The sequence below is a fragment of the Rhamphochromis sp. 'chilingali' genome (assembly GCF_963969265.1).
Source record: "Rhamphochromis sp. 'chilingali' genome assembly, chromosome: 6".
Lineage (NCBI taxonomy): Eukaryota > Metazoa > Chordata > Actinopteri > Cichliformes > Cichlidae > Rhamphochromis > Rhamphochromis sp. 'chilingali'.
The window spans coordinates 17,808,799-17,834,263 of NC_137933.1; the positions used below are offsets into that span (position 1 = coordinate 17,808,799).

Consider the following 25,465-nt stretch of genomic DNA (forward strand, 5'->3'; position numbering starts at 1 on the left):
TACCCAGCTTTATATTTTTATTGCCTTTCTGAGTCCTTTAAACTAATCTCAGAATCCATGGTCTATTAACCATCAGAATTCACATACATGCACATGTTTTTCTGAGAAGAGTGTATGTGAATGTGCTGCTCTGCGCTTCTTTTATCGTCATTATTCTACTTTTTTCTTACCTTTTCTTCTCTTAGTCTACCTTATAGACTCAAAAAAATAATGTCATAAATATAAACACAAGTCATCTAGAAAAACCTTACTGCAACACATCCATTCACCAAATTTGACTTTTCAAAGTACATACATACCTGGACTCAAAAAGCAGCATTATTTTTCACAGTTGCCGTGCAAACTTTCTAATTGAAGTAATGAAACAGAGTGTGTTTGACACAAACTCTCCTCGCTCGGGCTTTCTACACATCAGTCGTCTCTCCGGAGTAAAACTGTGGGAGGGGAATTATAATCAGTGGGGTACAAAATTAAAGCGGTGGATTAAAACCAAATTACTTCCTTAAACAAAATAGGTAACTATACCAGCAGCAGGTGGGCTCGCTTGCATTAAAAAAAACACACACACATCGAGACACTTGCACGCACACAGTTGCATGATAGCCCTGCTAGTAATCAAGATTTGATTCCCTAAAACCAAAGAATACCCACCGCAAAATGATTAAGCAACCAGAAATGCAGCGCTCATGTGGAGTACGGAAAATTGCTTTATTCACACATACCGTATGCATTACACGTGGGGAGGTGTGGGCACTAAAGCAGCGCAGCACATGACTCTAAATTTGCTATTATACAGCCAGTATGGCTTTGCAAAGGATAATAATTGTGTGAGCGAGAGGGCGGCTGTCCGAAGTGTTAATTTCACTGGAGCCAGAGGTCTGAATCATCGGCAGCCTTCTCGGTGACAAAGACGTCCCCCCCTCAAGGTCTGCTGTTCTTTGCTCCCATGAAGCATTAACATAAGAATACCCTTTTTCTGTAATTAAGTCAGCAAAATACAAATAAAGCAGACACATTTGCTTACTAGAAAGCGCATAACTGTTATACACAAGTTGTTGTTTTTTTAAGTAAACCGACTGATTTATAGCGTCTCAATGTTTGTGTGTTTTTCAGCACTGCAGCTCGCAAGAGGACACAAACAAGCGTCTCCTATCCACACCTAAATGTGACAGATGAAAACATGCATCCAACAAGCCTTGAAGGGGAATGCCTGCTTTCATCCAACCATCCGAGATGTTCTGTATTCTCTCCAGAATTTCTCTGCCATGTAGATCGCCTAAAACCCTATCAAATAATATAAATAAAATATGAGCGGTAAACTCTATCAATTTGTTATTGTCATGGATGTCTAGAGAGCAGTCTGTTTCTGTTTTGTTTCTGCTTTACCTCCGGCTATAAGCACACTTGTCAGAGCTCTTGGGATCTCCTTTCATTTGTGCGCATGCATGCATGCATGTGTGTGTGTGTCTGTGTGTGTGTCATGGAAGATTTATATGGTATTTTACTTTTTCCACACATTTGGTGGTGGGTTTACAGTATGTGCATTATGTGCTGAAAGGTTCTGGATATACACAGGACTCCCACACTTGCACTTTTTTTTCCTGAACAAACATGCAAGAAGCATATTCTTGTAATAACATGAAATATGCATTAAAATGTGCATTTCTTTTGACTAACAATGTGTTTGTGTGCATAAGTGGTAAAAGCGCTGTCAAACGTCACTTGCGATAAGTATCTCTGCTCAGTGGGTCGAGTTATTGTGGGCAATTTTGGCAATTTTCCATGTTTTCAGTATAGAAAAACATACACACAGCCCTCCTAAAGCAGCAATAGGGTTTCTGTTACCAGAGTTTTGATTGCCAGTGTTCCAACACATAGTAGGAGCTCTCCTCATTTGTGAGGAAGTAGAGAAGGCTCTGCAGACATGTGAAAATAAAGCCCAGACTTCCCAATGAGTATTCCACTCACAGATTCCTGACCTTGAGGTGAGCTTATCCCCAGCCAGTGTGCAAAGCTGAATGAATTATAATATCCACCTATAGGTCCGGACCCGGCCTCTAGCCCCGGCCAGACACCACTAGGCCTTGCACATCTTCTCTCCGCCAGAGACCAGCAGGAGTTTCCACCACCACTCTGCCCACTGAAGGATGAAGTGGCAGCCAGTAAAGACATTTTGGTTACAGAATACAAAGCAGGGATAGTGGAGGAGCTGGTGATAACTCTTTTCGCATTCTTATTGCACATGTTTAATAATATGTATAGTCAGACGACAGAAAAAATGAACAGATGTTTGCATTTGGACTACAAGGTTATACAGACGACTGCTGAGTTTTCTCTCAGGTTAAGGTAACAATTGTGCAGGTGAATCCTCACCCAGTGTTTAACCCTGTAAACCCTGAGCCATGAAATAATTGACTCTGACTATTACGACAAATTTTTAACAAAGAAATTAAATAAATTAAAAGTATTCATTGCATAGATGAGTTTTGACTTGTATCATTTTTGCTACATTCAGCATTTTTGTGTTATTGAATGCTCACATTTTGTTTGTCTTAAAAATATATGTACATATAAGGGGGTAGGGTTTCACAATGATAATGAGGTTTATAATATGAATATTATTGCATCAAATATGATATATTTGGCATTCCAGGGTTTAGATGTAAATGTACAGCTACTTCCGGCTGCTTCCTTATTGACGAAGGGCTCGCCGCAGCGGGGAAGTAAACCGGATAAACCCCCTAACGGATTCACGGTCAAACCGGGATCTTTCACTTATCACATAAATGTGTAAACACTACACTATGGAGCTATTAAAACAAAAGAATATATAACTACCTTTTCCACTACATAAAATATATTTCATTAAAAATACTTTTTACCTTTAATACCTCAGAGCAACTGTAATGGTTGTATATTCACAGTGTTTACCTACATCAATCCATATCAGCACAATTTTTGCAGATTTGAAATCAGAATCTAGAAACTACACTAATTTTTTCCCATCTGGTTTTGTTATGATTTTGTAAAGGCTTCCAGTACTTTTTGTCTAGGTTGAGAATTAGAGTGCTTGCACAGCCATGACACCTTTTTTTTTCTATCATTCTTTTTCACCGAAACTGTTGCCAGAGGAACCTCCCAACAGAACAGGCATACAAACAGTAAGAGTGACCTGAAACAGTAAGGTGTGAGGCCAAAGCAGCAAAACATGGAGCCGAAAGATTTAATAAAGTCCCACAGAGCTTAGCGAGCGGGTACGATGAGTTCAACACTACAAGCGACACCTCTCGCATTCATGTAGTCCCCCGAGTCGCTGTTTATATAAAAGCGGCAGCTAGTTAGCTAACCTCGGTATTAAAGCTGGGAAGAAGGGAATGAGTGTTAACACTGGTGTATTTTCAATAATGTCAAACTACTGCAATCTGAATGTGAAAAAGCCTTCATTCCCATCTCCACCTCTGTCTGGGAGTGTGGCTATTATCTGGTTTACTTTAACATTCATACACATTCCACAATTTCCTCCCTCAACCACAACAACTCGAAAAAAGGCTCCCACGTGCATGACGTGGACTTTTCCACTTGCAGCATCTTTAAGCGTGCAGCGTCCTCGCTCACCTCGCAGCTTCACTCCCCGCTCAATGTGGCGCGCAGCTGCAAGCGTGGCTTCCTGTTTCCGTTTTAATGGCTGATTTGCATTGTGCTTTTTATTAGCGCTATTTGTTCTGTTTATTGGTCTGTAATTTTGACCTTTTTGGATGCCACTTTTACCGCGTGTATTATGTGACACTTGCCTTGCAAGTGTTCTGAGAATAAAATTGATTCCGTCGGTTATGAAATGAGACGAGCAGAGAGAAAATGATAGAAAAGTTTAATGAAAGAGAAAGGGCAATAGATAAGCTGTGATGGGTAGCAATACTTTAAATTATGCTGCAGTGAGCAATCATAGCAGTTTCTGTGCTATTATGCAGTCTCTCTCCCTCTCTCGCTCTCTCTTCTCTTTCCCTCCATCTGTGTCTTTCCCTCACAACTGTCCATCTGTCTTGCCTCGTCGCCTTCCTGTCTGTTCCCATGCAACCCCACCTTGTACCCAAACACACACATGCACACGCACTTGGTCTGCCTTATCTTTATTCCCAGACAAGGCTGCCTGTTTGGGCTGTCATTATAACCACTGTGAATAGCCTAGCTTCGTGGTGAACGAGAAGAGACACGCTGTGCCCAATCACACCACTTTTTCTTCCTGTCCAATAGATGCATGTCATATTTCATTCTGAGTAAGCTAATATGTATTGAAGGATTCGACTCAAAAATCCCAGAGTGACTGAGTGTGACTCGGAGAGGGTTTCTCTATGATAAATGCTCTCAGACATTGGCTAGTGTTCAACTTTCAGGGGCCTGGAGAAAGAAGCATTCCTCCGCCCAAAAGGCTCAATTATTTCTTTTCCTGCCCAAAAGACGATCAAGGCTCGAATCTTCGTAAAGCACTTCAGAAATTTGTCCTAGCTCATACGAGGATGCATTTCATATATATGTAAGACTCTTTTTAACTGAGGACCAGAACCAGAAAGGGATATGAATATCTGGGAGCATTTTATGCAGTTCCTAAACTGACGTAAAAGAAAAGTACTGTGCAAAGGCATCCTCCACATTTGAAGCCACTGTGCCGTGAAATACAAAGCAATCAGTGCTGCTTACCAAACTAGAATAATTGTTGCATTTTTACTCTATAAATGAAAAATTTACCAGATCATTTGCTGCAAGTTTTAAGGAAGTTCTTCGGAAGTCTGTACATTTTAGTAACCGTGTCCATGCCGAGTAGTTTGATGAGTAACAGGCACTAACATTTAAAATGCCATTGTCTGCCAGAGATATTTATAACCAGCCTTATGTTGTTTGGAAAAGCAAAACATAATGTCTGCAAGACTGACAGTAACAAATATAACAAGCACGCTCGAAGGGTTTATCGAAGTCACTGTGGCTGACGTCACTACAGCAGCTTATTTTGATGTAATGTAAAGATTGTACCTTGTGTTTCTGACACACAAAAAAAAAAACTGTTGGCCTCTTAAGCATATGTGTGTAGCAATGTGAGTTATCTTTGCTTTGGATATGGTTACTGTTCCTGGCATCATTTTACTGCTCTCTTTAGTAAGATATTACTATTTACAGCTCGGATGTGTGTAGTGCACAGTAATTCTGGCATCATCCGCCCCCCATTTCTTTGTATTTAACCAGGAAAATTAGAAACAGGTGCACTGATTTATCGACACATGTGCAAACATATATGGAAATGCAGTCTATAAGGTAAAAAACTGAGTTTGTGCAATTCGAATGAAATTGAAAGTCAATGTTTTCGTTTATTCTGCAAGCTTTCTTCTTTAGGAATAGTTCTCCAGGCTTACTGAAGGACATTCAAAGCTCTTCTTTAGATGTTGGCTGCCTTTTGTTCTCTGTTGAGATGATCCCACACTGTTTCATTAATGTTGAGGTCTGCGGTCTGAGGTCAGTCCATGACTGATAGTGTTACATTGTTTGTTTTTCTATCCACGTATGCTTTTGCTGTGCTGGGAATGTGTTTTACAGGTGGCTGTAGACAAACACTCTTGTACCTCTCTCCTGACCTCCTCTGTGGTTATAGAAAGGACTTACCAGAAATTTGATATTTTGATTCATCACTCCACAAGACCTGTTGCCACTGTTTTTCAGTCTCGTTATTGTGTATTTTGGCATAACTCCCCGTTTCCCTTCCTTAAGAAGCTCCACTTCCACTGAGATTATTTCTTATAAGGCTTCAGTGAACAGCAGATGGATCAGCTGCAGGCCCAAATATATCTCAAACGAAACAGGAAATAGAAAACTTTCAGACACTGTTCCACTTGTCTCATTGTCCAGTTTCCTTATATTTCTTAAGGACACAACAAGTTTTTATGCTTGAATGAGCCTTAGCTTACTGTTGAATGATTTAACCACCAAAACAAAACATTCCTCTGAAAATAGTCATGGTAGAGTAATGTAAAAGCAGCCAGTGTCCAAAGAAAAACTTTGAAAGACGTTCAAAAAGTTATAGAAATTGTAAGAAAGTCTGGCTACTTGGACACAAAATGTAAAGAAATAAGAGGTGGCTCGAGATTTTTGCACGGTACTGTACACACTGAGCCAATAAACCGTTCTCACTGCAGACTTTAGAGTTGTCACAGTAGGTAAAGCACAGGTGTGACAAATTTCTTTAACGATGTCTGTGACAGCGAGCCAGCATGCATATTTATATCGGGATCCTGGAACTGGATTCTCAGTGTAACGCAATCATTTTTAATTCATTCATTATTCATAAAACAAATGGTGAAGGCGGAAAAAAAAAAGCTTTAACTAAAAGCTATTTTTAGTCATGCAATGCATGCATGTAAAGTTAGGCATCAAATTTACCTGAACGCTTACATTTTCTACATTAAGAACTGGTAAAGTCATATTTGGCTCCCACCTGTCAGGCTCCTTCTGTTTATCGATTTTAACTACATGTGAATAATAAATCAAAAACTGAACAAATTAATGATACTGAATAAGAATGATACTGAATAAGAATGAGAATAAGCATGAAAGCTGCAGGGAAAGCTGCAGGGACTTTTACTGGTATTGCACAGTATTTCCACTCTAAATTACTACTAGTAATCTCTGGCTTCCTGCTCGTCCAGTCCTACAGCCAGGTGGTCAATACTGCTGTTACTGCGTTTGAATCCAAATGACTGTTGCTGCTCGTTCAGTTGTGTACCCGCCTGTAAATTAGTTTACTCTGTAGTGGCAGCACCTTATCTAATTGCAGGTTTTAATGCTAATTAAGTTCAAATGTAGTTCACTCCTGACAGCGTGTGTATTTTAAGAAGAGTGGCGAGAATACGCCTGCACTCAGCATGATGCAACACCGCGGTTGAGTCTATATATGCTTTAAGCGCTTCTAGAGAAAGCAAAGTGCATTTACCCTTTTTTTTCTTTTTGTGTTTGTGTACAGTCTTCTCTGACTTCAGCCTCAGTACCTTAATAGTTTTAATTTATTTTCTGAAATTTGATTTAGACGCAGTAATATGGCTATAGTAATCAGTGTCTACAAGCCCCCTTCTGCCCCTTATTAAGGCCCAAAATACTAGTGCAAGATAATTACGCCATTAGCTGATCAGGAGGCGATTATTCTCAATTTAGACAAGCTCACCTCACCAAAACATTTTTTTTATTCTCATCTCATTCGCTCAAATCTAAAGGACCATCCAAGTCAAAACAAATGATTCAATATTATCAGAAAGACCAGAGAAATATTTTGCCTCTGGTATTTTTGACCTAAGTGTTAGCGACCATTGCCCAGTAGTTTGTATTAGAAATGTGAAGCACAGCAAAACTAATTGGGTCAGGAAAAACTTTTTACTTGACCTCCTACTCAACTCCAACTTCTGACATGTTCACTGAACTAGCCTTAAGTTATTATACTTATGTTTAAAACTCTGATTTAGATATGCACTCACAGAAACACAAGAACAAACTGTAGCTTTACTCCCCAGATCACTGCTGAGCTTCGGAAACAAAGCAACGGCTCTGGTTAAACACACCAAAAGACCCTTGGCACAGGCTCGCCTTTAGAAAGTTAAGGAATAAGTGTACTGCTGCTGTCAGAAAAGGCAAATGACTATTGCCTCCACTCTTTTTACTAATTCCTCTTATAACATTACAGTTTGCAATGCCAATCATTTGAGAATGGAAAAATTATTCCAAAGAAAATATTTCAATTCCAGGAATTTTTTTTTTTTTTACTGTGTGTCAACAGCGTCCATAGGTATTTAACAATGATAATAACTGGTGGTACAGTACAGTACATCAACACAATCTTCACACCCACAGTCACTAAACCACATGGTCTCTACCGTTGCCAGCTGATGAATTAACATGAAAGCCTGGTGACTTCCTGACAACATCAATCCAGGTCCTCCCCTGACAGCACAGTTTTACAGAACAGATACCCTGAGGAGGGATGCTCATATAGCAGACGAAACCACAGAAGGCACTAACAGCCAGACATTCATAATAAACTATGGGAGGCTAAATCCGAGTGATTTGTTCCTTGTTAACTCATTCACTGCCATTGACGTCTATAGCCGTCAATGGCAGTGTATGAGTCAATGGGTTTAACTCATTCACTGCCAATGGCTGGCAGTGAATGAGTTAATATGCTCAAACCGGAGGAAGGAAAACAATACAGAGGAGACAATGTAAGAAAGCATGATACAGATAAACAAGGGTTTGATCAGGTACATGATCACTTTTCAGATGAAGACTGAAAATCATAATTACATTAAAGTGGCACATGGTCAAAATAAGCAGGTTCAAAAGTACAGAATATGGAAAACAAAAGTAGTGCAGGTGTACAAATACTTTTATATACTTTAAGTATATAGAGAACAAGAAATGGACAGCGTATATTACCCAGGTTCAGAGATGTTACACTGAAGTGGTGCTTTTCAAACTCATAGACATGTTTGCTCATCTAACTCATGTAGTGTGGTTACACTAAATGTTCCAGCATAAGCACCTCACACTTTTTATCATATCACACTTTTCGTGTGTGTGTGTGTGTGTGTGTGTGTGTGTGTGTGTGTGTGTGTGTGTGTGTGTGTGTGTGTGTGTGTGTGTGTGTGTGTGTGTGTGTGTGTGTGTGTGTGTGTGTGTGTTTTCATCTGTGACAGCATAGATAATGGACAACTCGAAAATGCTTCAGGACTGACTGAGAATTTTATGTTACTGTTTTCTGCATTGACATCTGCAGGAGACAGGAGTAGATACCAAGTGATGTGAGATTGTTGGTTCAGCACCTTCAGTCCCCAGAAGGATGTTTAAAAGATTATTTAAGTATCACTTTAAGGTAAGTATGAATACCTACAGTATTTCTGGTATACGTTGATGTGTCACATTATTAAGTACAACTTTCTTCTACTATGTTGGGCCTCTTTTTGCCTTCAGAATTACTTTAACTGTTCATGGCACAGATTCAACAAGGTGCTGGAAATAAGCCTTAGATATTTTGGTCTACATTGATATGATAGCATCACACAGTTGCTTCAGATTTGTCTGCTGAACATCCGTGATGAACCACATCCTAAAGGTGCAGACTCACTTTCCTCTTTTAAGCTGTTGGGAGCAGCAGATGCTGTGGTCTTCTGCTGCTGTATCCCACCTGCTTCAAAATGTTGTGTGTTCAGAGATGCTCTTCTGCATGTTTGTAGCAAGTGGGGTTTTTTTTGTCTTACTTTTGCCTTTCTATTAGGTCAAAACAGTGAGGCCACATTTATTGTGATGTAAAAAATTGATTTTTAAAAAGTCATCACCATGATATTTTCTCACACAGAGCTGCTGCTAACTGAATATTTTCTCTTTTTCAGACCGTTCTCTGTAAGCCTTGATCACATCTACAGTGGGGCAAAAAAGTATTTAGTCAGCCACCGATTGTGCAAGTTCCCCCACTTAAAATGATGACAGAGGTCAGTAATTTGCACCAGAGGTACACTTCAACTGTGAGAGACAGAATGTGAAAAAAAAATCCATGAATTCACATGGTAGGATTTGTAAAGAATTTATTCGTAAATTAGGGTGGAAAATAAGTATTTGGTCACCTCAAACAAGGAAAATCTCTGGCTCTCACAGACCTGTAACGTCTTCTGTAAGAAGCTTTTCTGTCCCCCACTCGTTACCTGTATGAATGGCACCTGTTTGAACTCATCATCTGTATAAAAGACACCTGTCCACAGCCTCAAACAGTCAGACTCCAAACTCCGCCATGGCCAAGACCAAAGAGCTTTCGAAGGACACCAGGAAAAGTATTGTAGACCTGCACCAGACTGGGAAGAGTGAATCTACAATAGGCAAGCAGCTTGGTGTGAAAAAATCAACTGTGGGAGCAATCATCAGAAAATGGAAGACATACAAGACCACTGATAATCTCCCACGATCTGGGGCTCCACGCAAGATCTCATCCCGTGGGGTCAAAATGATCATGAGAACGGTGAGCAAAGATCCCAGAACCACACGGGGGGACCTGGTGAATGACCTGCAGAGAGCTGGGACCAAAGTAACAAAGGTCACCATCAGTAACACACTACAACGGCAGGGAATCAAATCCCGCAGTGCCAGACGTGTTCCGCTGCTGAAGCCAGTGCATGTCCAGGCCCGTCTGAAGTTTGCCAGAGAGCACATGGATGATACAGCAGAGGATTGGGAGAATGTCATGTGGTCAGATGAAACCAAAGTAGAACTTTTTGGTATAAACTCAACTCGTCGTGTTTGGAGGAAGCAGAATACTGAGTTGCATCCCAAGAACACCATACCTACTGTGAAGCATGGGGGTGGAAACATCATGCTATGGGGCTGTTTTTCTGCCAAGGGGACAGGACGACTGATCCGTGTTAAGGACAGAATGAATGGGGCCATGTATCGTGAGATTTTGAGCTAAAACCTCCTTCCATCAGTGAGAACTTTGAAGATGAAACGAGGCTGGGTCTTCCAACATGACAATGATCCAAAACACACCGCCCGGGCAACAAAGGAGTGGCTCCGTAAGAAGCATTTGAAAGTCCTGGAGTGGCCTAGCCAGTCTCCAGACCTCAACCCCATAGAAAATCTGTGGCGGGAGTTGAAAGTCCGTGTTGCTCGGCGACAGCCCCAAAACATCACTGCTCTCGAGAAGATCTGCATGGAGGAATGGGCCAAAATACCAGCTACTGTGTGTGCAAACCTGGTAAAGACCTATAGTAAACGTTTGACCTCTGTTATTGCCAACAAAGGTTATGTTACAAAGTATTAAGTTGTATTTTTGTTATTGACCAAATACTTATTTTCCACCCTGATTTACGAATAAATTCTTTACAAATCCTACCATGTGGATTCATGGATTTTTTTTTCACATTCTGTCTCTCACAGTTGAAGTGTACCTCTGGTGTGCAAATTACTGACCTCTGTCATCATTTTAGGTGGGGGAACTTGCACAATCGGTGGCTGACTAAATACTTTTTTGCCCCACTGTACATGCCTAAGTTGCTGCCATGTGATAGGCTAAAAGATTAGACATTTTCCTCAATGAATCAGTTGTACAGGTGACTCCTAAATGATATATCATATCATTATATATTATATGAGACAAACAGCACTCATTGAAGTGAAGCTAAAAAATAGATAATTAACAAAAATACAACAACTGCACCCTCATCTTAGTTGGTCTATTAATAAATCAGTTTGATCACCATTTTATTACCACTGATGAAGCAAATTATTTAAATTGAATTCAGTTGTTACCGAATATTTGCTTCATTTATGAAGTTAGTTTGATGTGTTTGGTCAATTATTTTTAATTGCTAGACTGTTTCTCCAATGCACTCTTTTTTGGCACCACAGCTTTATATTTTGGGAGCAAGAGAGAGAGAGAGCGAGATTAACAGACAGGTACAAGAGGACAAACAGTGCAGGTTCTTTGTGTAGACAGGTCCACCGGTTTCAGCAAGTATCAGAAGCGGGGCAGTGGGGGGTTAGTGATTGGCAGGTTGCATTTCATCTGAGATTGTCTGGCTGTGTTGTTTTCTGTGTATTAGGTGAACAAAAACAAGACTGTAAAGACCAAGCACATTTCGACAACAAGCCCAGCAAAACAAACCCAGTGGCTGCCAATATTTCTGAGCAGCATTCAGTTACCCAAAAAAAAAGAAAAAAAGCTTAAATGTCTCTTAACAAAAGTGGCAGTGTTGCTGTGGACACTGCAGGTGTAGTTAATACACTTGAAAAAAGGACTTTCTCTGTGTGTTTGTGCCAATAATCAGAGGTGGCAAAAGTACACACATTCTTCACCTAAGAAGAAATACAGATACTTGTGTTTCTTTCTGTCATCGTTGTATTTTTACTCAGTTGTATATAGTATTTGTATTTGTATTCTATTTTTATCTTATTGTATATTTATTTTATTTTATTCTACTGTATATAGTATTTTATTTTATTTTATTCTATTCTGTACAGCTGTGTACTGTATTTATTCTTATTGTATTCTAATTTTTGCCTCATAACTTTTGCACTGTCCACTTCCTGCTGTGACAAAACAAATTTCCCACGTGTGGGACTAATAAAGGTTATCTTATCTTATCTCTTATCTTATCTTAAAATACTAATTTGACTTCCTTACTCAAGGAAAAGTGAAAAAGCGCAGGCTCTAAAATGTACTCAAAGCATAAAAGTAAAAAGTGGGACTTCTAGAAAGCTCTTTTGGTACAAACTCCACTTGTTTCCATTCTATAATAAAATCTTATTAATTTAAGGAATACAATCTTTATTTTAACTTAAACTCTACTAAATTTCTCACCTTCAATATTATGTAGAGCACAAAAATCTATTTGCTGCTGCCTGTACTGTAGATGACTGACTTTGCCTCCACAACCAAACAGGAAAATGAATATAGTCAGGGGTTAAAATGCAGTTTGGCAGGTAGGTTGTAGCAGTGCAGTGTGGTGAAAAGATTCACTCAGAAGTAACTCACAATAAGTGCTATTGTGAGCCTCGGTAGATTTTCTGAGTTGTGCTTAGGGATGGGAATTGAAAAGAATTTTGCAATTCCGATTTCATTATCGATATCACTTATCAATTCAATTCCTTATCAATTCTTTTATCGATTCTCATTAGGATCTCATTGGCTCACCACCTGGAGTCACCACAATGCTAAGCAGCATATGAAAGACATTGCCATTGTGCAAATTAATAGCATGTTTGGGCATGTTGGAGATATTTTAACTCTTTGTTGTGATCAGTGTTGGGGTCACTACTCAAAAAAGTAATTATATGCACATAAAGCTTTTATTAAAAGTAATGCCGTAAATTATTTAATTACTCCCAGGAGAAAGTCATTCTTTATACTACGCATTGCGTTACTTTCATGTTTTTTTGTAAAATGACCTGAAAGCATTGTCTTATTATTATCATTTAACAATATAAACCTATAGGCTACAATCCCTCATACGAGGCAAATCCATTTAAAGACACACATATGATCTTTCTAAAGATCATCTGGGATCTAAAAGCAAGCAGATTAACAATTTGAAGGAACTGAACTACTGAGAACTGAACTCTACAAGAACCAATTCTGAAGTCCCATCTGTAGCTGTGCCTCTACTCTTTGTGGATTTACAAAACTGAATTCAAAATGATATAAGCAGATGTTACATGAACTATCGCATTTCCAACCTGTAGACGGTATACAGGGAGTGCAGAATTATTAGGCAAATGAGTATTTTGTCCACATCATCCTCTTCATGCATGTTGTCTTACTCCAAGCTGTATAGGCTCGAAAGCCTACTACCAATTAAGCATATTAGGTGATATGCATCTCTGTCATGAGAAGGGGTGTGGTCTAATGACATCAACACCCTATATCAGGTGTGCATAATTATTAGGCAACTTCCTTTCCTTTGGCAAAATGGGTCAAAAGAAGGACTTGACAGGCTCAGAAAAGTCAAAAATAGTGAGATATCTTGCAGAGGGATGCAGCAGTCTCAAAATTGCAAAGCTTCTGAAGCGTGATCATCGAACAATCAAGCGTTTCATTCAAAATAGTCAACAGGGTCGCAAGAAGCGTGTGGAAAAACCAAGGCGCCAAATAACTGCCCATGAACTGAGAAAAGTCAAGCGTGCAGCTGCCAAGATGCCACTTGCCACCAGTTTGGCCATATTTCAGAGCTGCAACATCACTGGAGTGCCCAAAAGCACAAGGTGTGCAGTACTCAGAGACATGGCCAAGGTAAGAAAGGCTGAAAGACGACCACCACTGAACAAGACACACAAGCTGAAACGTCAAGACTGGGCCAAGAAATATCTCAAGACTGGTTTTTCTAAGGTTTTATGGACTGATGAAATGAGAGTGAGTCTTGATGGGCCAGATGGATGGGCCCGTGGCTGGATTGGTAAAGGGCAGAGAGCTCCAGTCCGACTCAGACACCAGCAAGGTGGAGGTAGAGTACTGGTTTGGGCTGGTATCATCAAAGATGAGCTTGTGGGGCCTTTTCGGGTTGAGGGTGGAGTCAAGCTCAACTCCCAGTCCTACTGCCAGTTTCTGGAAGACACCTTCTTCAAGCAGTGGTACAGGAAGAAGTCTGCATCCTTCAAGAAAAACATGATTTTCATGCAGGACAATGCTCCATCACACGCGTCCAAGTACTCCACAGCGTGGCTGGCAAGAAAGGGTATAAAAGAAGAAAAACTAATGACATGGCCTCCTTGTTCACCTGATCTGAACCCCATTGAGAACCTGTGGTCCATCATCAAATGTGAGATTTACAAGGAGGGAAAACAGTACACCTCTCTGAACAGTGTCTGGGAGGCTGTGGTTGCTGCTGCACGCAATGTTGATGGTGAACAGATCAAAACACTGACAGAATCCATGGGTGGCAGGCTTTTGAGTGTCCTTGCAAAGAAAGGTGGCTATATTGGTCGCTGATTTGTTTTGTTTTTGAATGTCAGAAATGTATATTTGTGAATGTGGAGATGTTATATTGGTTTCACTGGTAAAAATAAATAATTGAAATGGGTATATATTTGTTTTTTGTTAAGTTGCCTAATAATTATGCACAGTAATAGTCACCTGCACACACAGATATCCCCCTAAAATAGCTAAAACTAAAAACAAACTAAAAACTACTTCCAAAAACATTCAGCTTTGATATTAATGAGTTTTTTGGGTTCATTGAGAACATGGTTGTTGTTCAATAATAAAATTATTCCTCAAAAATACAACTTGCCTAATAATTCTGCACTCCCCGTAAAGCTACTATAAAGCAGCTGTGGTGAGTCTTGATGATGACCATGAACACCACAGCTGCTCTGTACTGATCCAACATAGGGCATTAGTATAAAGGTCAGCACAGTTACCACCATTAGCTTTAAATTTCCTATCTATTAATTGTCAGTGAGCAGTCCTTACCTTTTTATATAACTCTCTTCTTCCTCTCCTGTCCTGTATTTTCTGCATATTCCTCCATCTCTGACTGAAGTTATCGCTCATCCTTTCCTCTCCCTGGGAAATAGAGCAGCTGCACATTTAGCTCACAGACACACTGTGTGACAAACTGCACAGAAACAGTTTGTGTGTTTGCTGAGGTTTGTTGAGCTGTTGGGAACATTACATTTAAAATCACCTGCCACTTAAAAAATGTTACTCCCTTAATGTTCGCTACTCTTCTGTAGGAGTAGTAGAATTTAGCCTATTTAATGGTTTATGATCAGCACCAGTGATGGATACACCAGCAGGACTGTCTTTGTAATTGTTGTATCTATTTAGGTTAAAATTAGTTTCAGATCTGGAAGTTGCTCATTGACATGAAATAATAACTCATCTCAGATGTGTTAAAACAAGCCTGTAAAAAAATTGAAAGGTGGTGAAAGTAGATATATATATGTTAAAATTTAGGGCATAACAGTGAAAAGTTGTCTGATAAATACTCAAGTAGAATTTTCAGGTATCTGTATTTTACTTAAGTACTGTAATGAAGTATCTGTATGCTGTTACTTATAACACATTGCAAAGGCAAATTATTTCATGAGTGGCTCATCACCATAGTTACAAGACTCTTGCAGGCATATTATCTGCTCTGATCAAGCCACTGTCCAAAAGAAAACATCCTAATGGAGGAGAGTGATTTCAGAAACAAGTCTAGACATACTGTACTAAGCCGGACGGATGTGACATTTATCAGCAGATTTCACTGATCGCCTCTAATGAGGCCAATGATTGCAACCGTTGGTGGATTTGGAAATGTTTTCCATCACAGGTCTGTAATTTTATAAACAATTTCCTGTGACATTTTTTTGCAAAAAAAGGCTTCTAATTGCAAATAAAAGTTAATGTCATTCAGACAGTGTTCGGTTGCGTTTTTTTCTCCAGTTAATTATTTCTAATTAAATGCTGGTAAGACAGAAGATGAACTTAACATGCAAAAAATGAGAGTGGAAAAAAACACATAATAAGCCAGTGGGAGTTTGCATAAATAAATGAATAATTAACAAATATTAGCATGAATATGAATTAAGCAGTTCTTTTTTAAAAATCCATTTTAATTGGTAAAAAAAAGGCCCTTTTCAGGGAACTTACTAATTAGTTATTAGAAAATTCGGAATAAATGATATACATGTAAAATGGGTCCTGTGTTTTTTTTATAATTGTGTCAAATAGTGCTTTGTTTTATTGTCAAGGTGAGACTATTTAAAAAGTTTAAAACATTACAAATAAACCGTCAAGTTAACATAGCATTGTTTGGAAGCACAAACCTCCACGGAAAGGGAGTAAAATTCAGCTTTATTCCCTCACAAGTAATGCTGTTATGTTAAAGCCGATGCTGCTCTCAGATATAATACAAGGTCAGCTCAGTGACTGGCCACATAACAAGGATATGAGCAGGCAAAGTAGCCTGTAATCATCGCCCTAGATGCTTGATTTTCATAATGGGTCATTCATCAGTTGTAATTTGTTAAGCTAATCTTCCCATTTAGTTCTGTGAGGGAAAAATTAACCCAGCCAATTCACGCTGGTGAAAGAACCCTTTATCAACGTAATGGTAAATTGAGAGGTCACATTAAGATGGCAGCTTGGGGAACCAGAACCCACACTTAGATCGTGACCTCTCACCTCTGTCAGTAATTATCAGCGAGATCAAAATATACTAATGAAGAGCAGATTAAAGTGTTTCAGATCCAAAGCCCATGCTGGATTAAATTACTATTCCAGGTCAGTGGGTTATATATAGTCTACAGCAGGGGTGTCCAAACTCCGGCCTGCGGGCTGCAGTTGGCCCGCGGCCCATTTTTAATTGGCCCGCAAGTAATTTTATAAATAGAATTGAATATGGCCCGCACTTCAACTTTTGCTTGAGTGTATTGCACTTCTTAGTTTTAACACCAGGGGGAGCTACTGTTGATCAAGGCAGTTGCTCCACCAAAAAGGACAATCACAGAAGAAATTTACCCCAAGTTACTAAACATGGCAGAACCAAAGAAGCGAAAGGTAGAAAGTGAGTGCAGAAAATTTCAGACACGGTGGGAGAGTGAATTCTTCAAAGAATTCAAGGGGAAGTGTGTCTGTTTGATCTGCACTGAAACTGTGGCAGTTATGAAAGAGTATAATGTACGACGTCATTATGAAACCAAACATCAGGCCTATGCATCCTACACTGGTGCTGAGCGAGAGCAGAAATTAAAGCAAAGGGTAGCTCTCCTGCGGGGTCATCAACAGTATTTTTTTCGTGCTCAAAAGGTCCAGGAAAAGGCTACAATAGCCAGCTATGAGGTCGCCCAACTCATCGCAAGACATGGCAAGCCTTTATTGTTTTTTCTCTGATCTGTAAATCTTCTGTCTAAGATGAAATCTGAGGCTGCTGTTCTGAGAATGAGCTACCAAAGCTTTTTCTGAATAAATCAATAAAGATCCATTTATGGAAAGCTGTGATGAAGGCAGTTTTGTCATTTTTAATTATATTCAACAATATAACATATTCGACCACTTTTAAGTGATTTTTCTAACTTTAATACACTAAAGTTAAGGTTATATACCTAATTTCTAGTAAGTGGCCCAGCCCCTCCTATATTTTTATGTATGTGGCCCTCGGTGAAAAAAGTTTGGACACCCCTGGTCCACAGTATGTAGAGCTTCTCTATAGCTTCTCTATGGCTCTATAGCTGTTATCACTTTGCAGAAGGCAGATTGCATTAGACTAAGATATTTGTTCAGTGCAAACAACTCACAGATATGCTGTCAAATACCAGGTGTCCGACATAGCATACAGTAGTGGAAGTAAAGACCACTGTAAACACAGTCTGTATGTACAGACTGCAGCAGAGACCCAGTGAGCCAAACAGGTGTTTTCAGATAATCTGGCTAATTAGACTTCTGTTGTTGGCTGACCTGCTATACGCTGCAAAATACAGGAGGTCACCAAAAAGCCTCTGAACCACTGAATGCATAAACACCTCTTTCTTCTAAGCATCTAAGACGGCAAACGACTTTAAGCAAGGGGGAAAAGAAGAATTAAAAAACAACATACAAAATCATAAGTGCTCAGTTTAAATGAATTAATCAGAACTGAATCAACTATTACAATAATCAATGAGTAACCATTCAAACAAGAAAAAAAGAATTATTGATAATGAAACCAATATTTAGCTGCACCCCTACAGTTCATACAAGCACACATGTTGTATCTAAAAACAGGCAGTGCTGACCAATTGTGCAGGGATGACATTTCACTGACAGCAGTCTTGCTTCTTGCTCTTCGAGGTATAAAAACACCCAGCACGCCCCTGCGGGCGGTTTATCCTTCAAGCTCGGGTCCTCTACCAGAGGCCTGGGAGCTTGAGGGTCCTGCGCAGTATCTTAGCTGTTCCCAGGACTGCGCTCTTCTGGACAGAGATCTCCGATGTTGTTCCCGGGATCTGCTGGAGCCACTCGCCTATCTTGGGAGTCACCGCACCTAGTGCTCCGATTACCACGGGGACCACCGTTACCTTCACCCTCCACATCCTCTCGAGCTCTTCTCTGAGCCCTTGGTATTTCTCCAGCTTCTCGTGTTCCTTCTTCCTGATATTGCTGTCATTCGGAACCGCTACATCGATCACTACGGCCGTCTTCTTCTGTTTGTCTACCACCACTATGTCCGGTTGGTTAGCCACCACCATTTTGTCCGTCTGTATCTGGAAGTCCCACAGGATCTTAGCTCAGTCATTCTCCACCACCCTTGGGGGCATCTCCCATTTTGACCTCGGGACTTCCAGGTTATACTCCGCACAGATGTTCCTGTACACTATGCCGGCCACTTGGTTATGGCGTTCCATGTATGCCTTGCCTGCTAGCATCTTGCACCCTGCTGTTATGTGCTGGATTGTCTCTGGGGCATCTTTACACAGCCTGCACCTGGGGTCTTGCCTGGTGTGATAGACCCCAGCCTCTATGGATCTTGTGCTCAGAGCTTGTTCTTGTGCTGCCATGATTAGTGCCTCTGTGCTGTCTTTCAGTCCAGCTTTGTCCAGCCACTGGTAGGATTTCTGGATATCAGCCACCTCCTCTATCTGCCGGTGGTACATACCGTGCAGGGCTCTGTCCTTCCATGATGGTTCCTCGTCTCCCTCCTCTTTCTTGGGTTTCTGCTGCCTGAGGTATTCACTGAGCACTCGGTCAGTTGGGGCCATCTTCCCAATGTATTCTTGGATGTTCGTTGTCTCATCCTGGACTGTGGTGCTGACACTCACCAGTCCCCGGCCCCCTTCCTTCCGCTTAGCGTACAGCCTCAGGGTGCTGGACTTGGGGTGAAACCCTCCATGCATGGTAAGGAGCTTTCTTGTCTTTATGTCAGTGGCTTCTATCTCCTCCTTTGGCCAGCCTATTACCCCAGCAGGGTACCTGATCACGGGCAGGGCGTACGTGTTGATGGCCCGGATCTTGTTCTTACCATTCAGCTGACTCCTCAGGACTTGCCTGACCCTCTGCAGGTACTTGGTGGTTGCAGTTTTTCTAGCGGCCTCTTCATAGTTCCCATTCGCCTGCGGGATCCCCAAGTACTTGTAACTGTCCTCTATGTCTGCAATGTTGCCTTCTGGTAGTTCAATCCCCTCAGTTCTGACTACCTTCCCTCTCTTTGTTACCATCCGACTACACTTCTCCAGTCCGAACGACATTCCAATGTCATTGCTGTATAGCCTGGTAGTGTGGATCAGTGAATCGATGTCTCGTTCACTCTTGGCATACAGCTTGATGTCATCCATGTACAGGAGGTGGCTGACAACTGCTCCGTTCCGTAGTCGGTATCCGTAGCCAGTCTTGTTAATGATCTCACTGAGGGGGTTCAGGCCTATGCAGAACAGCAGTGGGGACAGAGCATCTCCTTGGTAGATCCCGCACTTGATGGTGACTTGTGCTATGGGCTTGGAGTTGGCCTCTAGTGTTGTACGCCACATCCCCATTGAGTTCCTGATGAAGGCTCTTAGGGTCCCATTGATCTTGTACAATTCTAGGCATTCCAGTATCCAGCTGTGGGGCATTGAGTCATAGGCCTTCTTGTAATCAATCCAGGCAGTGCACAGGTTGGTCAGTCTGGTCTTGCAGTCTCGGCTGATTGTTCTGTCTACCAGTAGCTGGTGTTTTGCGCCTCTGGTATTCTTGCCAATTCCTTTCTGTGTCCCGCTCATGTATTGACCCATGTGCCTGTTCATCTTAGCCGATATGATGCCTGACAGGAGCTTCCATGTAGTACTGAGGCAGGTTATTGGTCGGTAGTTGGAGGGGACCGGTCCCTTCTTGGGGTCCTTGGGGATCAGGACCGTCCGGCCTTCAGTTAGCCATTCCGGGTGTCTCTCGTTAACTAGCAGCTGGTTCATTTGTGCTGCCAGACGCTCGTGGAGTGCAGTCAGCTTCTTCAGCCAGTAGGCGTGAACCATGTCGGGCCCTGGTGCTGTCCAACTCTTCATACTGGAGACCCTTTCTTGGATATCTGCCACTGTGATGGTTACTGGACCCTGTTCAGGGAGGTCGCTGTGGTCTGCCCTCAGATCCTCTAGCCACTGAGCATTGCCGTTATGGGTTGCATCCTTCTCCCATATGCTCTTCCAGTATTGCTCCGTCTCCAGCCTTGGTGGTGCTGTTCTCTTATTATTATTGTTCCCTTGCCACTGAGAGTACACCTTTGCTGGTTCTGTGGAGAACAGCTGGTTTATTCTCCTGCCTTCTATCTCTCTGGTGTACCTCCTCAAGCGGCTGGCCAAGGCTGTGAGTCTTTGCTTGGCAGTTTCCAAGGCCTCAGGTATGGACAGCTTGCTGTATTTCTTAGGCACCTTATTCGTCGCACCTTTCTGCAACTCCGTTAGTTGGCTAACCTCTCTCCGTGCTACTTTGATCTTGCCCTCTAGCCTCCTTCTCCATGGAGGGTACTGCCCCTTATGGCTGTTCAACTTGTAGCCAAGCATCTCACTGATCACTGCTGCCGTATTGTAGATCAGCTTGTTAGTGTCGGTAATCGTGGTTGTAGGTATTGCCCGTAGTGCTGCATTAACATCATCTAGCAGACCTTCTGAGGGTACTTCACGTAATCTTGGTAACCGGCTACGGGGGATCCAGGTTTCAAGCTTGGCCATGATCCTATTTTTCAGGTCAGTTCCTCTCGCACTCAACGATCCTTCTCCTATCACACTTGGGGCTATGTACCCAATCTCGGGTGGGGGTGATGATATCTCCCCCCTGACCTGGCGTCCTGACTCCTCCTTGCCGTAGCATTTGTGTTGTACCTCGTCAATCTCTAGCTGTGAGAGCAGTCCCTTCTTTCGAATGTTGGAACACTGAGCTACTAGTTGTTTCGCCGTCATTGTGGATGTTGGGTATCGAAGAATCCATAGGTCCCTCATCCTATTCATGTAGCCCCTTCCGCCGGGGTTACTTGCGTAGTAGCATTCCAACAACGCCCTGTTTTCGTCCCTTGCCCACCGATGCCTTCTTGTTCCAGTAGCCCACTTTTCGTCAGGGTGCCCTGGTTCCTCAACACCTGACGCGGACCTTGTTGATCCGGGCGACGTCCGAGCCGGCATGCCTTCATATTTATCTGTCTCACTCATGTCTGCGGTAGGCTTGCTTAGCTATCCAGCTGCTCGTTTGAGCAGCTGGATATATATATATATATATATATATATATATATATATATATATATATATAATGAATTATAATGACTTTCAAACTTTGTTTTCATTGTCTCTGTTTTGCCTGAAAATGCAGGCCTTTGACAAAATGTCAAAGTTTACGAAAGCAAGATGTCTGACTGCACGAAAGAAATCCATGACAGCTGAAATAGGCTCCAGCCCATCCCCAACCTTGAATTGGGGAACTTATTTATTAAATGTTTAAAAATATTTAATTAACTCATGTTGATTGTACTTAAATTGTATAAACATTTTATTTACTATAAACAATTTTGTACTGAGCAAAATGGTTTAATTCTTATGCATATTCACATGTGAGATATAAGAATTTTACATTACTCCTTTACTTTCAGAAAACCTAAATAATCTACAAAAGTTTGATTTTTATTTATTATAAGTAATACTTAGACTGTCTACAAGTTAAGACACGAATAAATGTAAATCTATAAGGCACTGAATCTGTAGCATTCACAATATAACACAAGTTATAGTCTAAGAAGAGAGAATGAATTACATTAAATGTACGAACCACATCAAGTTAAAATAACAACCTGTACTATAAATACAGATTTAGCATGAAATAAATGTAAACCATTATAACACACAGCTGAAGCTACTGTTTTTCCTATCAAAACACATACTGAAATGAAAAGAGACACACTAGAAGCTAAAATGTATGATAATCAAATGCTTACTTATTAAATTCAGAAACATTTGAAACAACATTCAATAGCGAGAACATGGCGGTGCCTCTAGAGTGAGAAAACGTTATGCTTCAGGGCATGAGTCCAGGCATGCACAAATGAAGCAAACAGAGCCCTGCGTGGTTTTACATATCTCTTTTTAGTAACATTTAATTGAGTAAAATGTGCTTATTTTACACTGGCTCAGTATACTTTGTAATTTAAAATTAATATGTGTAGAACTGACACACAAATCTAACAAATAAGCTTAATTAAAATATGCATAACTCATACGCGATCCTGAGAAAGCATCTAATCAGGAGGTGAAATAACCTGTGTAGGTGTACGTGTTGACGGCATATGGAGGCCTTCAACATGACTGATTTATAAAGAATATATACGATAACAATCACTTCATCTCATTTTGGCAGTTTCATATACATTGCTTAGCAAATTTATTAATCTACCTGTAATAAAAAAATATGAATAAATAGATAATTTAGAAATCTGTCAAAACAAAAATTAACTGAACTGAATTCACATTTTTAAGTTCAAACTTGAGCTGGCACACTGGACTTTAATGAAGTCAGAAACTAATCAAAGCTAACATTTAACCACTAAAACAATTTTTTCTGTTCAGGAACAGAGTCTTAATCAAACACAGCAAGATGTTTTACTATTTTATCTGCTTTTTGTAAAACGGTACATTTGAAAATTGACAAGAAGAAGCACAAACCTCCACCACAGTAGCTCACTCTCTGGGCTCTATTTACTTTTAAGGGACTATTACTGTATTTTGTATATATTTGTTGTCTTTGTTTCTTTGTTTAACCATACTTTAATAAGTTTGTAGTGCTTTAAACATCAGATAAGATTAGCACAGCAGATGTTTACTTTGATTACACAAACATGGCGTAGGAGTAGGTAACAGGAGTGGATAATAGGTATTTATTTGTAAATAACTGGACATGCTTATTATTTAATATTATATACAGTATACTACAGCTCATTCACTTTCTCTTGACACTTTTGTAACGCATTTTGTGGTCAATCTGAACGGAAGGAAGAGGTCAGAGGTTAAAATTGACATTTTTGGATGCAAACTATGATGTAATATTTAGAATCCCCATAAACCGATGTCATTTCCCAAAAATAAGGTTAAGGTTACTTTATTTATACCCACAGGTAAATTTGCTTTACAGAAAAAATGATAGCATGTTACCAATACAAATGAAGGCAGAATAATTTAAAGCTTAGTTTTAAATATAAAAGACAGTTTATGAAAGTTTCAGTTGTCTGACCTTGAAGAAGAGGTCATTGATCCAAAATAATAATTTCCTGTTAAGTCTAATTGTTGAATGTTGTCATTGTGTTTCTTAAATTTGTAAAGTCTTAGTTCAAGCATTAGGATCAAGACATTCCTTTGTCTCTGACCACCTCTCCAGCCACTCTGTGCTGGGGGAGGTTTTATCACAGACACATCCTATCTGAAAGATCTGTTTCCTGTAATGTTGCTTCCTGCTTTTATGGCCCTTTTGGTCAGCAGGAGGTCACACAAACGCACACCCATGACACACACACAGACATTTTCACATGCATATACACACACACACACACATACACACACGTTCTTGCACATGCATACAGGTGCTTACACATACACCCACATAGTGCATTGTCGTAGAACCAAGGGGGGGTTTATGGAGGGAAGTGCTTGTGCTGTGATGTGTACTGTAACTGTCATGTCAATAAAAAGGCTACGAGGACAGCTGCTCTTTGAAGGATTTGGGTTTGGAGTCAGGTGAGGAGCGTGAGCTCCAAGAGCTGGTTCTGACCCAAAACTTCCCTCGTTAGCGAGTGAAAAACCGGTTGAAGATGTTCTGTTATGTCTTGCGTTGTTCATGAGGAATACGGGGCATGTGGAAACACAGACCCAACATTTCCTCACGTCATTACCTACAAACAGTGACAGTAAAAAAAAATAGCTCTGTAAGGATCAATATATTGGCCCTGAAGGAAAGGTCAGAGAGCAAATGTGACATGATATTTTAAATCTTTATACAGTGTTTTCTATATGTTGATGATACAAAACACACTTGTGAGAATCAAATAGTTTAGGTTATGAGGGTTTTTTTTGTCAATTTCTAACCAATAAATCATTCAGTTGACCCTGAAGATCTTAGCAGATGTACGCCAGATCTTAGTGGATTGCTCATATGACTTATATACTACAAAATTAATTCCAAGTGTTTTGGACAAGCTCGTTTACAGACAGAAAGAACGACGCGCACGCAAACAACATAGCCTCGGTGATGGAGGTAATTATATTTTAACATTAAAGTATCATTCCAATTAAAGGGCTTGCACATACTAGTGGGTTATCATTACAGAAACATAAAAACATATTTTGGTAATTACCAGTACTGCTAATCTAGGTCATCAATTCAAACTAATGCTGTGGTAAATTATATCTATAGAGCACTTAAAGTAAAATCACATGTTTGACAAAGTGCAGAAAAACACAACAACAAATCAATAAAACATTTAAAATAAATCCTTAAAAAGTATATTTTAAGCAGAATAACAGAATAAGAGAGAGCCGAGGCGTTTCCTGTTTGTCGGGATTTATTTGGCAACAATAACCAGTTTGCTCTACATCATCACGTGGCTAAAGACCATGTTTGTGCGATAGATTCCTATCACAGTCTGTGGCGTTGGCTGGTTCATAATTTCTGCCCTAAGCCACTAGCTGCGGGACATCAGTTGTGCCATTTATTGCTTACTGACTAGATAAATTATAGATTAGTTTACACACAAACACTTTACACTTACACGGTTTCTTCTTCTTCACCCAGCAGTTTTAAAATTCCTGGCATGTATTTTCCTGGAAGCAAAAAAAATATTTTTTCCATTACCTATAAAAAAAAAATATTTATAGACTCGAAAAAGAAAAAAAATGAATTGTTTGTAATAATTTTGCACTTGAGCCATAAGCCTCACAACATCTTAAAACTGCATGAGCAATTTAAAGAGTAAGTCCGGGCTTACCCCAGCT

General features: G+C 40.3%; 1 long non-coding RNA gene across 1 annotated transcript; it reads right to left on the reverse strand.

Annotated features, from left to right (window-relative positions):
* Nucleotides 1–11,078: 11,078 nt before the first annotated feature.
* Nucleotides 11,079–23,847, reverse strand: LOC308398316. The gene is made up of 3 exons (XR_013971912.1): nt 23,712–23,847; nt 14,981–15,073; nt 11,079–11,604 (listed from the first exon to the last, which is right to left on the reverse strand). It is a non-coding gene; the product is annotated as an uncharacterized lncRNA (long non-coding RNA).
* Nucleotides 23,848–25,465: the final 1,618 nt, after the last annotated feature.